This window comes from Crotalus tigris, unplaced genomic scaffold (genome assembly GCF_016545835.1).
Source record: "Crotalus tigris isolate CLP2741 ecotype Arizona unplaced genomic scaffold, ASM1654583v1 scf7180000023829.5930981, whole genome shotgun sequence".
NCBI lineage: Eukaryota > Metazoa > Chordata > Lepidosauria > Squamata > Viperidae > Crotalus > Crotalus tigris.
The window spans coordinates 3,530,005-3,535,936 of NW_024100213.1; the positions used below are offsets into that span (position 1 = coordinate 3,530,005).

The 5,932-nt window shown below is 45.3% G+C and overlaps 1 protein-coding gene across 5 annotated transcripts in view; it reads right to left on the reverse strand.

Annotated features, from left to right (window-relative positions):
- TMEM169 (transmembrane protein 169) overlaps nucleotides 1-5,932 on the reverse strand; it is a 43,386-nt gene that overhangs the window by 8,379 nt on the left and 29,075 nt on the right. Inside the window, exons 1-2 of one of the 5 annotated variants that reach the window (XM_039321849.1) lie at nucleotides 5,146-5,815; nucleotides 4,127-4,208 (exon numbers count right to left, since the gene is read on the reverse strand). The exons of 1 other annotated variant lie outside the window; for it this stretch is intronic. The gene's annotated coding sequence lies outside the window, so the exon portion shown is untranslated. Of the gene's footprint in view, nucleotides 1-402; nucleotides 972-4,126; nucleotides 5,110-5,145; nucleotides 5,816-5,932 lie in introns of those variants that run through there. 3 more of the 5 variants (XM_039321847.1, XM_039321848.1, XM_039321850.1) reach the window with 3 other exon arrangements.

Sequence of the window (5,932 nt, forward strand, 5' to 3'; positions counted from 1 at the left end):
ATTCTTCTCCCTTTCCTCTCTTTCCTCTCTTTCTTTCCCCTCTCTCTTTCCTTTCTCTCTTTCCTCCCTCTTTCTCTTTCCTCTCTTTTCCTGTTTCTCTTTCCTTTCTCTTTCCTCTTTCTTTCCTCTTTCTCTCTCTTCTCTCTCACCCTTTCCTCTTTTTCTCTTTCCTCTCCCCGTTTCTCCTTTTCCTCTCTCTCTTTCCTCTTTCACTTTCTCTTTCTTTCCTCTCTCTTTCTCTCTTTCCTCCCTTTCTCTTTCCTCTCTCTCTTTCTCTCTCTCTCTTATTTATTTATTTATTTATTTATTTACAAATATTTATATGCCGTCCAATCCCAAGGGACTCAGGGCAGCGTACAAGGTTAAAAACAGTCATAAAAGAATAAAATAATCCAGTCATACCGCGAGTCCGATCATATCCCGGCCCCCCGGGGACATCAGCCCCAGGCCTGCAGCATCTTATGGCAGCATCGTCGGGGGTTCCTGCCGCCCCTGGCCCAGCCGCCGCTCCTGCCAGGACTCCGCACTGCCCGGCCTCATCCTCCGTCCATTGATGGAGCCGCGGTGGGGGCTGGAGCTGCGCGGCCTGCCAGCCCCTCTGCCAGCCCGGTTGCTCCCCCCAGGCACCCCTCTTCCTCCCGGCGCCCGCCCGAGCTGTCTTGGGGGCAGCAGGAGGAAGGAGAAGGGTGAGAAAACCACTGCCACCACCCCAGCTGGGACTCCACGCTGCCCGGCCTCGCCCTCCGCCCATCCGATGGAACCGCAGTGGAGGCTGGTGCCGCATGGCCCCTGCCAGCCCCTCTGCCAGCCCAGCTGCTCCCCCCCAGGCACCCCTTTTGCCCTGGCGCCTGGCTGACCTCCTTGGGGGCAGCAGAAGGAAGAAGGGGAGGAGGAAGAGGATGGCAAGGAAGCCGCCGCCAGCGCTGAGCCCCAGGAGGCGGCTCTCCTTTCCTACCTTTGCTGAATCTCCTTCTTCCTTCCCGGCAGCCTGGACTCTGGCGTGTCTTCCTGGCCAGCGGGTCCAATGGTCAGGCTGGCTAGGGATCGTAGAGGCTGGTCTCCCTTGGGCCACGGCTTGCGGGAGGACTGGCCCGCTCAGGGGAGACTCCAGTGGGCTGCTCCCAGCAGGGATCCCGCGGCTTCCCCGGGCGGCTCCAAGGCCACGAGGCCCTGGCCGCACTTCTCCCAGGGGGTGGGGCACCCGGGCACAGGACCAATCAGGAGCCCTGCAGGAGGTAAATCCGCCTGAGAGAGAGAGAGAAGGGAAGCAAAAGTGCCTCTCTGTCTCTCTCTGCAAATGGCGGAGGAGGCCATGCAGAGACGGATGTGGAGCAGTGTCTCAGTTCCTAAGACCATCGAAAATATGTGTTTTCCGATGGCCTTAGGTGACCCCTGCGAAAGCGTCGTTCGACCCCCAAAAGGGTCGCAACCCACAGGTTGAGAACCGCTGCCCTAGCCCTTTTTCGCAATGCCCAGAATGGCCCTCCAGAAGTGCATGGACACTGCTTCTGGAAGTCTGTTCTGGGCCTCGGAGGCCCGGAGGCATCCCAGGCTTAGAACAGTGCACCGGAAGTGTGTGGATGCTGCTTCCAGAAGTCGATTCCAGGCCTCGGAGGCCTGGAGGTGGCCTCCCAGGCCCAGAATGGCCCACCGGAAGTGCGTGGACGCTGTTTTTCCTCTGACAAAGGAAGCGCTCAACAAAACAAATCAGGAATTTCAAGGACCAGGTTCAGCAGTATTGCCTTTGAGCAGATGTCAGGGGAAGTAAAATCTTTCATCATTATAATTCAATCTATTTGATAATTGGCAAGTCATACTTGAGAAGCATCATCCACATTGTTGCATCTTTTCCTTAGTTAAGTGATAATAGAGGATGGTTTTTTATTCCATCCTCCAATTATTTTAACCCAGATGTCTCTTCAATATAATCACATTAATTCACTTGGATTTGGGGACAGGGTTGTGTACTTTTAATATACTATATAACTCCTGTTCTTCTTTTGCTTCTGATTCTTTTCAACTCACTCAAAACACTCTCTTTGCTGCCATCTAGTGGTCATGCAGATTTTTGTATCTAAGCTGACAGCTCTTTATATTCCAGTTGTGAAAATAAATCATAGATTACATTATAGTAATTACATTGCATTTGCTTTCATGTACCCATAGTTCAAACTCTTGTATTTAGCTTTCATACTTCAACCAATATTGTATAGATAAAAAAGACCATGAAATATTTTTTCTATTTTCTTTTAAATTTTAATTGAAAAAGGAAAAAGAAAAAAAATCACAGAAATACACATCTTTCAAGTACTAAGCAAAATTAGCTTGACACATATCCATGCGTTCTTATTCAATTATTCAAATTTAAATGAGCATAGTAATAGGAAAGAAATGGAAAATTGAACTTATATAATTCAAATCTATAAATAGTCTACATTTAATAGTATTAACGGTAAGATAAAATCCACTTCAATAGAAGTCAAGAGGCAGTACCATTATGCTGGTTTGCATCACAGACAACGCAATAGAACTACTTATTAGAAAATAAGTGCCATTAAGCTCCCTAAGACCACCCTTGGATAAATGAGACTGTGGTTAACTCAACAAATTTCCATTCAGATGATGCTTTGGCAAGATGACTAAGAATTCAGACTGCAATTTGTCAATCAGGCTAGCAGACAATGTATTTAAGTCTGTTCAATGTAATTGAATGCACTCATTTAAAATACATTTATTCAACAGAATAAGACTTTTTCCTCAGAATAAACTTTAACGCTATGAATGCATTGAATGATTTTAAAAATGATCCATAAATTATTTACATTTTACATGAGCAGCAGCTACTGTATATCTGGATAACATTTAGCCTAAAGCAGACAAGGTGGTTGCCAGAATCAAGTATTTGTCCATATAACTATTCTATGCCTGGATTCATACAACACCTAGCTACAAATAGCCAACCACAGCCTAACCTATCAAATTGGGTAAATTTATTTTTATTTTCTTTATTTATTGCTTTTACTATTTTGACACAGAAGGCAGCTAACATACCTAATACTCCTTTTTCCTATTTTCTCCACAACAATTACCCCTGTGTGGTAGGCTGGGCTGAGAGGATGACTGGTCCAAAGTCACCCAGTTGGCTTTCATGCTAAGGGAGGCCTAGAACTCACTGTCTCCTGGTTTCTAGGCCAGCACCTTAACCACTGCATCAAATTGGCTCTCCATGTGGATTAATATATGGTTAATATATGGTACAATGTGTCTTGAAAATCCAGACAAGTTGGCTAATTGAGTAAAGCACAATTCAATCAATCATGGGTAAACATATGACACAAATATAGTTTATATGTGCTGCCATGTGTAGTGGAGAGTTGGCATAATAGCTGTTAATAGCTTGGGTGTATATACTACTGGTATGCTAAGCAGACTATATTTTGCCTTTGGCTGCAAAAAGTGTGACTTGTAAGAAACAGGGAAATCTAAGAATAAACAGCTGATTAGACTCATAGCTAACGAGAAGCAAAGATTGCTGATCTCTTCCTCCTCCTTCTAGACCTCACTGTTTTCTTTTCAGTCTATGACTTTGCCTGATACAACCAAAAGGAAAGGCAATTAGAGCTTCCTTTCTCTCCTAGGAATCCTGGTCACAATCATTGGTTTTTCTTCAGTGGGAATTCAGAAATTTATAAGCAAGATCATGGGCTGGGGGAAAAGCCTTTTACTTTTGTCTTCCTCACACTGTTCAAGACTATAAGACTATAAAGGAGGAACGAAAGAGGAATGCCACTGGTATTGCAGGAATGAACACATAACTGTGGTTTCCATATTAGTAACTGGTGGGGTCCTTCAAGCTGAAATAGTTAAGCAGTGAATTGGCTAGCTCCTATGTCAAAGGGTATTTATATTTAATAAAATAGATTCTGAGGGGAGTATTCCCGTACTTTCTGGCTTTTTAATTGTATATTGCTTTGTATGTCTATTTATGTACATGAAATTTCAGTATGTTTATTTCCAGGTAAGGCAACATTGTGTGATTTAGGCTCATGGGACTGAGCAATGGCCAACCATTGCCTCTTCTATTATGCAAACAGATTCTTCCCATTCTGGCCTAGGTAGTACCTACCTAGGTATCTTGCTTTACACAGGAACGGGTTCATGGTAAGCACTGGTAAACTTCATGCATCTTCAAAGCTAAAGGGTAATGCCTTAGAAGAACATTAGAATTCATTGACTTTTCTTTCATCCTAAAGCATAGCAAGTAACTCCCAATTACTTATTTATCAACAACTTCAGAAATCAAAAGACATCAGGAAGAGCAGTTATGACTAAGTTGATGCCATTAACGTTTTTCTTCCCCAATTAAGATTTCAAAATATTTGAACACATTTCCAAGATTCCTCATATGAAAGAGAAATAGTAGCTATTAACCTTTGCTGCAGAGGAGGCTGTGAATAAAAGTGGGGTGGAGGGGGAGGAATTTTTCCCAATGCCTTATGGTGTAATCTTTAAAGAGTTGGACTTGGATTGAAAAAACTCTAGATTTTTCAGCCCACTTAATGACTTTAGGCTAGTCACTATCTCTCAGGGCAACTTCACAGGCTGTTGTGAGGAGACCACTATATTGTTTTGAGCTCAATAAGGTGGACATACAATTGTGGGACAGAAAACATTATAAACCCCCAAACTTGTAAAAGGATATTCATCTGATTTCGGAGAGACCCATGGAATCCCAATGATTTCTTTTAAAAATTGCTGACACACACACACTCAACACTGCTTCAAAACAATTTCACCAGAATTGTATCTGAAAGGTCAGCCTGTCTAATCTGACTCCCTTAAGAAAAAAGAAAAAAGGAAGGATTATGCTAATCATTTCCAGAAAGCCAAAACCTTACAATCCCAGGGCACTAAAGCAGTTTGGGTCAAAATATCTTTTGGAGGACACCAAATTAAAGAAGAGAAGGGAGGTATCTCTTAAAGCAAATAATCCAGCCAGAGTTGCTCCGGCTAGCTTCTGTAGGCTTTGGGGACCGCAGACAGGTGGGAGATTCCCGGTTTTCCACTGCTTTAATAGGCTTACAGGGAAGGATGGCGAAGTCGAATGGAAAAGTCCCAATTCTCTTAAATTAAACCCACGCTTACCTGTTCCCGCAAGATTAACGAGGCCTGCAGAACGCCGATAAATTATACCACGGGTTGGCATCCGGACCGCCGAGGACAGAGGATGCTTTTGTTCCTCCGCCTCTCCGCGGGAAGGTAGCGCCGTCCCTGCCCCTGAACCGCTCTTTCCTTCTCCTGTGAGGAGGTCAAGGTGATTCGAAAAGGCTAAGGACCTCTCCTCCCTTCGCATCTGAAATAAGCCCCTCCGAAACAGACCGGAAGGGACAGATGCCAGATCGGGCGCTCCCGGCTTCGAGTAGCTCTTCTGCCTTAAAAGGAACGCGGTTTGCGTCGTTTTGCAAGGAGACAATGCCGGGAGCGAAATCAAAACCAGGGGTGAAATAGATGATCTACTGCCCCATCACCATTCTCTTCCACTTCTTTGATGTTATTGGGGGGGGGGATCTTCCTCAGGGATCGCGAATGGTACAGAATAGAATGGGTGGGAAGGGGGGGGTATTTACCCTTCCTGCCTTCCACTCCCCAGTCTCTAGTAGAGACAGAGGGAACCAGGCGGAGACAGACCTTTTGTGCTGCGAGGGAAAAGAGGAGGGGAAAGAATGATAATTGTGTACTTGAAACACCCCCCCTTTCCCTCCCTCTCGTGCAACCAAAGATACAATCCCGTTCACGTGCCATTAGCTTGCATTGAGCAAGAGATGCCGCCCACCACCCCCGGTGGGTGTGGCAGGGAGAAAGCTGCTACAGCGCGCTATTCCAGAGGTAGCGTTCGGATTTCGAAAGAGAAGGGAAAAGGGGGGGCGGAGCG